The 12,194-nt window shown below is 36.3% G+C and overlaps 1 non-coding gene across 1 annotated transcript; it reads left to right on the top strand.

Annotated features, from left to right (window-relative positions):
• The first annotated feature begins 1,129 nt into the window (after window positions 1–1,129).
• On the top strand, window positions 1,130–1,235 carry LOC121212109 (small nucleolar RNA R71). Its single transcript, XR_005907318.1, has one exon. It is a non-coding gene; the product is annotated as a small nucleolar RNA R71 (small nucleolar RNA).
• Window positions 1,236–12,194: the final 10,959 nt, after the last annotated feature.

Below are 12,194 nucleotides of genomic sequence, written 5' to 3'. Positions count from 1 at the left end.
AAGTGCTTCTACCAACAGAATGTTGATATGAAATTCCTTGAGCACATCTATAAACTTCTAGAACTAGACTTCCTGCTTCTAATTCTAAAGTCTTTAAGGGTAGGGTTGTGGAGCCTTCTTTACTGGAATTGGTTGACTCATCTTTTGTGGAAATTTTTCATCTAAAAAAATTGTTAATTGATCAAAATTAAATGGTTTAGAAGTTACCTTATCAAATTTTGTAGATTTTGGTTCCTGTGAAACTAGAATTTCAACACGCAGTTGAACTTCTACTAGATCTTGAGCATCAGCTAGCTCCTCTTCAACTTCAACCGTGTTGGGTTTTAATCTCTTTCCATTCCTCAATGTCAATGTTTTACAATGCTCTTTCCCTGAATTTCTTGGATTTTCTGTATCATTAGGAAAATTACCTTGTGAACGGTTTTTGAGTTCACTTGCTAGCTGACTTATTTTGTTTTTTAGGTTTTTAAATGTGGTTGCTTGGCTTTGGATTAAGGCAACATTTTTGGCTGTGTATGCCTTCAACAAGTTTTCTAAGCCATTGGAAGTTTCAGCTTAAGGTTGCTTCTGAACTTGTTGGGTAAAAGCAGGTGGCTGGGTTGGTCTAGTTTGGGCATAAGTGTTAATAGTTCCAGCCTCTTGGTTACTCCAAGAGAAATTAAGGTGGTTTCGCCAAGATGGGTTATAAAAATTGGATTGTAGTCCTTGCCTTCCTCGATTCTGGTTCTAATTACCCATGTAAGACATGGATTCTGATTTTGATGGACATTCTTCGAACAAATGTCCTTCTCTACAATAGACATAGGCTATATTTTCAAATTGATTGGGTGGCTGAGCTACAAAACTATTAAACCCATTAATGGTAAAAATTTTAAGCATTAAGGAAATCAAAGATACCTGATATGTGAGTGAAGTGAGTGGATCCACTTCATGTATTCCAACAACTCATCTTCCTGACGCTACTCAATTGGTTGGCCATTGGTAATTGTTGCTAGCAATTCTCTCAATGATTTCATAAGCCTTGTTATAAGACTTAGAAATGAGAGTACCATTAGCAGAAACATCCACTACCATCCTTGTATGAGCATTGAGAACGTTATAAAACATCTCAAGTTGGATGCAATGAGAAATTTCATGATGAGGGTACTTCTGTAATAATTCTTTGCACCTTTCCTATGCCTCATAGAAGGACTCATCATCCATTTGTTGGAAAGCAGTGATCTTGTTCTTCAACTCAACATTCTTGCTAGGTGGTAAATGGAATTTGGTGGCAATGAGTTCAACCAGGCTCGAGCTTTATCCCTTAGTGAATATAGGAACAGCTTTAATCATTGTAACATCCCGAATTAGGGCCTAGTCGAAACAGTGGTTTTGAGACCACAAATTTGAGATAGAAATAATTATTATATGATTCTTACAAGGTCTATGATATGCATGCATGCTTATGTAAAAGTTTCATGAAGAAATTCTATGCATAAAATGTCTAATTGGATTTTAGGGACCAAATTGAATAAAATACAAAACTTACATTCTAGAAGCTTTAAGCATGAAATTGCTTTAAATTATAAATTAGAAGGTCCTAATTAGAAAATTAGCCAATTTCTATAATTTTGGACAAAAATGGGCATGCATAGGAAAAAGTTGAAAGAAAGGTACAAAGGGTATTTTGGACATTTGGTAAACAAAAGAATAAAAAGGGAAAAATAAGTCAAAAATGTGCTTATCTTCTCCATGTGATGGCTAAATTTTTCAATAGCCATAGTTAGGGTTTTGTTCAACATTTCAGGCTTGATTGTAAGTGCTCCTTAGCCCCGTTTTTAATGTTCTTTGTATTTTTGAAATTTGACCCATGTGCAAAATGCATGTATTTTGATGATTAATGGAGGAATATGAATGTTTGATGCATAATAAACATCTCTTACTAGGTGATTTTTAGTGAAAACACCAAAAAGGGGGACTTGTTTGTAAAAGTGTAAAAAAGGGTAGTAAAAATGTGAAATAAAGGAAAATATGGACTGATATGAGCATGATATAGGTTCGGCTAGGCTTGGGTAACAAAGAAAATTCATGCATTTCATTTTATGAGCAAAGGGACTAAATTGTTAAGAAGTAAAAAGATAAGGGTAAGAAGGTAATTTTATCGAAGCATGAACAAGTTAAATTTGGCATTTAAATCAAGAAAAATGTGAACCGGGCCTTAATCGAGGAAAGAATAAAGTATACGATGATTAGGCTCAATTACCATCATTTTGTACCGAGGTAAGTACATGCGTAAATAATGTGACAATGTATTATACTTTGATGTGTTGACATTATGTTATAAATGTTTTATTAGTATTATGTATGCTATGCCTAATGATAACCTTGTAAGTATGAATGATATTGGTTATTATCCACGACGTTACGAGCAAGTACGATGGAGATGCTATGTGTATATGAGAAAGAATCCCGTTTGAACCTTAGGAATAAATTAGGATACAAGTGACATGTCACTAGGAATTAAGAAATCCGAACTCATTGAGTTGGTCTGGGTTCGTGATATATATGAGGTATCCGAGCTTGTTGAGTTGGTCCGAGTTCATTATGGATGCGATACATTTAATTGGGCTCCGGGAAATGGTCTTGTGTGTCCTACCGATGGCTAGGTAATCCTTAAGGGGGTTGGATACCTGACAGCATATGTGAGCAGCCCATGTAGTTACACCTTGATTAACAGCTTATATGAGCAAGCCCGTGAGTAGCTCCTTTATGAGAGTTACATGTTATGAGGTAGCCTTGGCTACGTATGTATGTGTGGCACTTATGTGCAAGTTTTCTGTGTATCCAATAGTATTACGAGTGTTTAATGGGTAATGCAATGGATATGATGAAAGTCCCAAGGAGGGCATGTTAAAGAGGTATGGTTATATGCTATACTACGATGAGTACAGGTATGTACGCTAAACCTATGAATAATGTCTTGATAAAGAATGACTTGTGATGGGAAAATATATGTATACATATGATAAGTAAGTCAAAAGGTTTACATGATGAATAATCCTTATGTATATGTTACTATGTTTTTGTATGTTAATTGCTTATTATCATTGCATATTATTTTCATATGGAGTTACTAAGCTTTAATGCTTACCCCCTTTCTTTCCATCCTTTGTAGTTTCACCAAGCTAGCTTGGGGATCGTAAGTTATCGGAGCATTCGATCACACTATCAAAAGATTATTGGGTATAGTGAATTTGCTATTTTGAGTATTGCATGTATAGGGGACTTGGTCATTTTGTAATATGTGTCATGCTATTTGGATAAATTTTGAAGGCCTATGATGTTGATAATTCATTTTGTAATAACCATGTGATATGGCTCATAATTGATTATTGGGTTGTAATGTCTAATTATTCATGCATGCATGTGTTAATACCTTGATGATGTGCTATGTGGCTTGTTTGATGGATACGCGATGAGGAATGAATTAAGTACTTAGAAATAAGGAATGACTTAATGACTTAAGATGACTATAGGCATGAATGTGTAATTTGAGGTTATGGTAACAAATTTGATTATGCATGAAATTGGTGTGGAATGCTTCCAAATGGTGTGACTAATTGAATGTGTAATAGAACGACATTATGAAGGTGTGAAAGTTCCATGATTTTGAATATTTGAGTGTCTAAATATGTCATGTTGCATGCTATGAAATATGTTTAAGTGTATTAATGATTGAGGGTGACAATTGGCTTGGAAAATAGCCTTTAAATGATCCACACGGTAGACACACGGGCATGTGCCTAGACCTTGTGTGGCACACAGTCTGCCCTACCGGCGTGTTGAATGGCTGTGTGTCTCCTGCATCTAAATTTTGCAAGTCGGTATCCTAGTAGTAAACACACGGGCTAAGACAGGGGCGTGTGTCTTGGCCGTGTGAAAGACACGGCCTACCTACATGGGCGTGTACTCTGGCCGTGTGAAATTTACACTATTTTATGAAAATAAATTTATTTTTAATTGACTACACGGTCTGGTCACACGGGCATGTGATATGGCCGTGTGACCCTAAATTGGTTCTGACGTCATAGTCAGAGAGTTACATGGCCAGAAGACATGGGTGTGTCGAGAGTACATGGTGTGTCTCTTGTATCACACAGGCGTGTGACTTTGTATTAAGGAAAATTTCGTAAACCTTTCTAAAATTTTCGATTTAGTCTCGAATCTTTTCCGATGGTTGTTTTGGGCCTCAGACTATGGTTTAGTCGGTTCTAGGACTACGTAGCATGTGTTTGAGTCTAGATATACATGCCATAGATATTATGATAGTGTGACGACCCTGGAAAATTTTAAAATATGTTTTCATATAGCAAATGGATCTTGACAGAGAAGTGGCGGAGGATGTAGAAAGTAACGCTTTTGCTCCTGCTAAAGGGGCGGCTTTATCTGAGAGTAGACCCAAAACAGTTAGTAGAGGAGAATGAGGCAGAGAAGCCTTTCTCCACATGATCAATGCATGTTATACGGAGTTCGTTCAAACGATCCCAAACGTTCAACCTCCCCTATCTCCTCCAAATCCTCAACCCGTACCCGTGATGCCTCAAAGTATGGATTTCATGAGATTATCTATAACACCTGTTGATAAAATCAGAAGATGGTGCTGAGGAATTTAGGGCAAATACTAATGATGACCCAGAGAAAGCAGAGTTCTGGTTAGAGAACTCGATACAGGTATTCGATGAAATATTCTTTACACCCGAGGAGTGCTTAAAATGTGCCATATCTTTATTGAGAGATGCAGCGTATCACTGGTGGAGAACACTGATATCTATGGTACCACCGGAGAGGGTTACTTGGGAATTCTTTAAAGAGGAATTCTGAAAGAAATACATTAGTGAACGGTTCATCGATCAGAATCGTATGGAATTTCTGGATTTGAAACAAAGTCTTATGATAGTTAATGAATATGATAGAGAATTTGTCAAACTCAGTAAGTACGCTCGAGAATGTGTCTTCCAAGGCTAAGATGTGTAGAAGATTTGAAGATGGACTTAATGAAGACATTAAGATGTTAGTGGGTATTCTTGAGTTGAATGAATTTGTAGTACTCGTCGAGCGGGCTTGTAAAGCTGAAGAATTGATCAAAGAAAAAGAGAAAGCTAAATTTGAGGCTAGAGACACAAGAAAGAGATATCCGAGTAAGTCGTTGCCATCACAGTCTAAGAAATCTAGAGAGAGGTACTCTCGTTCACATGTGTTAGCTGGACTTTCATATAGGAATTGTAGAAAGCAAAATTCAGGTTTTAGATATCAGGCTACATCTGTGGTAAGTGTGGGTAATGCCAAACCTTCCAAACCTGAGTGCCCGCAATATGGGAGATATCATTTTGGCACCTATAGGGTGAGTGAAGGATCTTGTTTTGAGTGTAGTTCTCAAGACCACTATATTAAAGACTACCCTGAGATGGTAGAGAAAGAAAGATTTCAGAATTTAAGACCGAGTGGCACAGCTTCTAAGGGAAGACCCTCGAGAAATGCTAGAAATGAGTCCGATAGTAAGAATGCGACACGAGATACAGCAGTGAGGTCTGAAACTAGAGCTCCGGCCAGAGCCTACGCCATACGCGCACGTGAAGATGCAACTTCTCCTGATGTAATCACTGGTAATTTTACTCTCTATGATACTACTATTTTTGCTTTGATAGACCCTGGCTCTACCATTCGTATGTGTGTATGAAATTGGTATCTATCATGATACTACTGTTATTACTTTGACACGCCTGTCAAGTCTACAGAATTTATGATTAAGGTGTCAAACCCTTTAGGAAAACATGTGATAGTTGATAAAGTATGTAAGAAATGCCCTTTGATGATTAAAGATCATTGTTTTCCGGCCGACTTAATATTGTTGTCGTTTGATGAATTTGATGTCATATTGGGTATGGATTGGTTGACACTACATGATGCTATAGTGAATTGTAAATAGAAAGTTATAAAATTGAAATGTGAAAATTGTAAGGTTCTTCGGGTTGAATTAGATGATGTGGATAAGTCGCCAAATGTAATTTCTTCGATGACTGCTCAAAAGTGTATGAGAAAGGGGTATGAAGCTTATTTGGCATACATATTGAATACAAAGGAATCCGAATTGAAAATCGAGTCATTACCAGTTTTTTGTGAGTATACGGATGTATTTCTAGCAAAATTGTCAGGTTTGCCTCCAATCAGAAAAGTTGAATTTGGTATTGAGTTAATGCCAGGGACAACCCCTATCTCTATTGCTCCATATAAGATGGCCCCGATTGAGCTGAAAGAATTGAAGTTACAGTTGTGAGACCAAACTTTTCACCATGGGGTGCTCCCGTATTATTTGGGAAAAAGAAGGATGGTTCCATGAGATTATGCATTGACTACCGGTAGCTCAATAAGGTGACAATAAAAAAATAAGTATCTTCTTTCAAGGATTGATGACATGTTTGACCAGATGAAAGGAGCGACATGATTCTCTAAGATAGATTTGAGATTCGGATATTACCAGTTACGAGTTAAGGAGTCAGATGTGCCTAAGACTACTTTTAAAACGAGGTCTCGCCGCTATGAATTTCTTGTTATGCCATTTGGATTAAAGAATGCTTCGGCGGTGTTTATGGATTTAATGAACTGAATTTTTCGGCCATATTTGGATAAGTTTGTTGTGATGTTCATTGATGATATTCTGATTTATTCTAAAGGTGAGACAGAGCATGCCGAACATTTGAGAACTGTATTGCAAACTTTGAGAGATAAGCAGTTGTATGCTTAGTTTTTTAAAAGCAAGTTTTGGCTTCGAGAGGTCAGATTCTTAGGCCACATTATTTCAGGAGATGGTATACGAGTTGATCCTAGTAAAATTTCTACTATTGTTGAGTGGAAGCTGCCAAGGAATGTAACTGAAGTTAGGAGCTTTTTGGGTTTGGCCGGATACTACAGACGGTTTGTGAAAGGACTCTCTATGGTAGCCACTTCTATGATGAGATTACTTCAAAAAGATGTCAAGTTTGAATGGTCAGAAAAATGTCAACAGAGCTTTGAGAAGTTGAAAATGTTATTGACCGAGGCACCAGTGTTAGTACAACCAGAATCAGGGAAAGAATTTGTGATTTACAATGATGCATCCTTGAGTGGACTAGGTTGTGTGCTTATGCAAGAAGATAAGGTAGTAGCATATGCTTCGAGGCAACCGAAGCCCTATGAGAAAAACTATCCTATGCATGATCTAGAATTAGCCACCATTGTATTTGTTTTAAAGATTTGGCGACATTACCTATTCGGGGAGAAATGCCATGTTTATACAGACCATAAAAGTCTTAAGTATCTGATGACCCAAAAAGACTTGAATTTGAGGCAACGAAGATGGCTGGAGTTGTTAAAAGACTATGAGCTTGTGTTTGATTATCACCCTGGTAAGGAAAATGTTGTCTCTGATGCCCTGAGTAGAAAGTCTGTATTTGCTTTGAGAACTATGAGCACACGACTGATCCTGTCTCTCGATGGTGCAATTCTAGCAGAGTTAAGAGCTAGACCGACTTTTCTTCAACAGACTTGTGATGCTCAGGAAGCTGATAAAGAGTTACAAGCTAAGAAAGCTTTGTGTCAATCAAACAGTGAATCAGATTTTTAGATAGATTCTGATGGTTGTCTGAGGTTCCGTGGAAGGATTTGTGTTCCGAAGAATGCTGAGTTGATTTGGAATATTTTGATAAGGCTCATAACGAAGGTATGTCAGTTCACTCAGGTAGCGCGAAATTGTACAATGATTTAAAGAAAATGTATTGGTGGAAGGGTATGAAAAGAGATATATCCGAGTTTGTATTGAGGTCTTGATTTGTCAATAAGTAAAGGCCAAACACCAGGTACCTTTAGGTTTACTTTAGCATATTTTAGTTCTCAAATGAAAATGGGATCGAATTACTATGGATTTCGTGACAGGCTTGCCGTTGACACCAAGAAAGAAAGATGTCGTATGTGTTGTGGTAGACAGATTGACTAAATTAGCTCATTTTATACCGGTACGCAATGATTATTCACTTGATAAGTTAGCCAAATCATGTATTTCTAAGATTGTGAGACTTCATAGAGTACCTTTATCGATTATTTCGGATAGAGATCCGAGGTTCACTTCACAATTTTGGAAGAAGTTACAAGAAGCTTTGGGTAAAAATTTGAATTTTAGTACTTCTTTTCATCCACAGACTGATGGACAATCTGAGAGAGTAATTCAGACACTTGAAGATATGCTCAGATGTTGAGTTCTTGAATTCCAAGGTAGTTGGGAAAAGTACTTACCTTTGGTTGAATTTGCCTCCAACAATAGTTATCAGTCGAGCTTGAAGATGGCGCCTTATGAGGCATTATATGGACGTAAATGCCGTACACTGTTGTATTGGACTGTGCTCAAGGAGAATAAGATTCATGGAATCGATTTAGTTAAGGAAACTGAAGAAAAGGTGAAAGTAATTCGTGATTGTTTGAACGCAGTATCAGATAGACAAAAGTCGTATGCGGATTTAAAAAGGAAAGAAATTGAGTATCAAATCGGTGATAAGGTATTCTTGAAAGTATCTTCATGGAAGAAGGTTTTGAGATTTGGTAGAAAAGGCAAGTTGAGTCCTCGTTTTATAGTACCATATGAGATTCCTGAAAGGGTAGGGCCTATTGCTTATCGATTGGCTTTACCATCTGAGTTAAAAAAGATTCATGATGTATTCCATGTGTCCATGCTGCACTGATATAGATCTGATCTGTCACATGTGATTGCACCGACAGAGGTTGAAATCAGACGAGATACGACTTATGGTGAGGAACCGATTAAGATCTTGGCTGGGGAAGTCAAGCAATTGAGAAACAAAAGTGTCACTCTTGTGAAAGTTTTATGGCAAAGACATGGGGTTGAAGAGGCTACATAGAAGCCCGAGGATGCTATGAGAAAACAGTACCAAACCTTTTTCCTGGTAAGATTTTTGGGGACGAAAATCCCTAAAGGAGAGAGAGTTGTAACATCCCGAATTAGGGCCTAATCAGAATAGTGATTTCAAGACCACAAATTCGAGATAGAAATAATTATTATATGATTCTTATGAGGTCTATGATATAATGCATGCTTATATGAAAGTTTCATGAAGAAATTCTATGCATAAAATGTCTAGTTGAATTTTAGGGACCAAATTGAATAAAATGTAAAACTTGCATTCTAGAAGCTTTAAGCATGAAATTACTTTAGATTATGAATTAGAAGGTCATAATTAGCAATTTGTCCAATTTCTATAATTTTGGACAAAAATGGGCATGCATAGGAAAAGGTTGAAAGAAAGGTACAAAAGCTATTTTGGTCATTTGGTAAAGAAAAGAATAAAAAGGGAAAAATAAGTCAAAAATGTGCTCATCTTCTCCAAGTGATAGCTGAATTTTTCAATAGCCATAGCTAGGTTTTGTTCAACATTTCAAGCTTGATTGTAAGTGCTCCTTAGCCCCGTTTTTAATGTTCTTTGTATTTTTGAAGTCTTTGAAGCATGATCTACCCATTTCTAGCTATATTTTGAGCTAGGGTTCATGTATGAAATTTGACTCATGTGTAACATGCATGTATTTTCATGATTAATAGAGGAATATGAATGTTTGATGCATGATAAACATTTTTTACTAGGTGATTTTTAGTGAAAAGACCAGAAAGGGGGCTTGTTTGTAAAAGTGTAAAAGTGGGTAGTAAAAATGTGAAATAAAGGAAAATGTGGGCTGATATGAGCATGGTATAGGTTCGACTAGGCTTGGGTGACAAAAAAAATACATACATTTCATTTTACAAGCCTAGGGACTAGATTGTAAATAAGTGAAAAGATAGGGGTAAAAAGGTAATTTTACCAAGCATGAAATATGGATTGATTTTAATAATGTGATTAATAAACAAGTCAAATTTGTCATTATAGATCAAGAAAAACGCGAACAGGGTCTTGATCGAGGAAAGAATAAACTATACGACATTAGACTCGATTACCATCATTTTGTACCGAGGTAAGTACATGTGTAACTAATGTGACTGTATTATATTTTGATGTGTTGACATTACGTGATAAATGTTTTATCAATATTATGTATGTTGTGCCTAATAATAACCTTGTAAGTCTGAATGATATTGGTCGTTATCCACGATGTTATGAGCAAGTACAGTGGAGATGCTATGTGTATATGAGAAAGAATCTCGTTTGAACCTTAGGAATAGTTTAGGATACAAGTGACATGTCACTACGAATTAAGAAATCTGAACTCATTGAGTTGGTTTGGGTTCGTGATATATATGAGGCATCCGAGCTTGTTGAGTTGGTCCGAGTTCATTATGGATGCGATACATGTAATTGGGTTCTGGGCAATGGTCTTGTGTGTCCTACCAGTGGCTAGGTAATCCTTGAGTGGGTCAGATACCAGACAGCTTATGTGAGCAGCCCGTAGAGTTACACTTTGATCAATAGCTTATATGAGCAAGCTCGTGAGTAGCTCTTTTATAAGCATTACATGTTATGAGGTAGCCTTGGCTACGTATGTATGTGTGGCACTTATGTGCAAGTTTTTCGCGTCTCCAATAGTATTTCGAGTGTTCAACTGGTAATGCAATGGCTATGATGAAAGTCCCAAGGATGGCATGTTAAAGAGGTATGGTTATATGCTATACTACGATAATTACGGGTATGTACGCTAAACCTATGAATAATGCCTTGATAAAGAATGATTTGTGATGGGAAAGTATATGTGTACATATGATAAGTAAGTCAAAAGGTTTAAATGATGAATAATCCTTATGTATATGTTACTATCTCTTTGTATGCTAATTGCTTATTATCATTGCATATTATTTGCATGTGGACTTACTAAGCTTTAATGCTTACCCCTTCTCTTTCCATCCTATGTTTTTCGGCCGAGCTAGCTCGAGGTGCGGAAGTTGTCAGAGCATTTGATCACACTATCAAAGGATTATTGGGTATACTAAATTTTCTATTTTAAGTATGGCATGTATAGGGGACTTGGTCACTTTGTGATATGTGTCATGCTATTTGGACAAATTGTAAAGGCCTCTGATGTTGATAATTCATTTTGTAATAGCCATGTGATATGGCTCATAATTGATTATTGGGTTTTAATGTCTAATTATTCATGCATGCATGTGTTAATGCCTTGATGATGCGCTATGTGGTTTGTTTGAGGAATATGTGATGAGGAATGAATTAAGTACTTGGAAATAAGGAATGACTTAATGACTTAAGATGACTATAGGCATGAATGTGTAATTTGAGGTTATGGTAACAAATTTGATTATGCATGAAATTGGTGTGGAATGCTTCCAAATGGTGTGACTAATTGAATGTGTAATAGAACGACATTATGAAGGTGTGAAAGTTCCATGATTTTGAATATTTGAGTGTCTAAATATGTCATGTTGCATGCTATGAAATATGTTTAAGTGTATTAATGATTGAGGGTGACAATTGGCTTGGAAAATAGCCTTTAAATGATCCACACGGTAGACACACGGGCATGTGCCTAGACCTTGTGTGGCACACAGTCTGCCCTACCGGCGTGTTGAATGGCTGTGTGTCTCCTGCATCTAAACTTTGGTGAAGAAAAACATTTTGATTTGAGGAGGTGATTAAAAACTAAGATTTTTAACTAAGTAAAATAAATAAAGAGAAAATAAAAGTTCCAATGCACGATTTCAAAAGATGATTTTAATCAAGATGACATAATTGTGTTAGACTAATTGTATTTCTTAACTTAGAATTACTAAACTCATGTTCATGTTGTTACGAATAAATTCATGGCGACTTAGTAATTTTCTAGATTATGAACATACTCACCTACCAAAATCCATTTATCTCTTGTCTATATCTCTATGTCAATTCAACTGATTAAACAAATTTTAATAAACAAATGCATTAATGCACATACATACTTATGAAATTAAAAATAATCTCTTGTACATATTTGTATGCCAATTCAAACTATTAATTCAATCTCATAAGCACATAAAAGATTATGTGAGGTAACAATGTATTCCTACCTTGAAACTGTTTAATAACAATAATCTTGCAAGTTATGCAAGGCTAATGTATAGTTAGATATCGTTGCTAATTTAACCCTCAACTACCTTAGATGATTAAATATCGTGTCAATTAATTACGATTTCAATC

This window comes from Gossypium hirsutum, chromosome A12 (genome assembly GCF_007990345.1).
Source record: "Gossypium hirsutum isolate 1008001.06 chromosome A12, Gossypium_hirsutum_v2.1, whole genome shotgun sequence".
Classification (NCBI taxonomy): Eukaryota; Viridiplantae; Streptophyta; class Magnoliopsida; order Malvales; family Malvaceae; genus Gossypium; species Gossypium hirsutum.
This window is presented reverse-complemented; position numbering and strand designations above follow the sequence as displayed.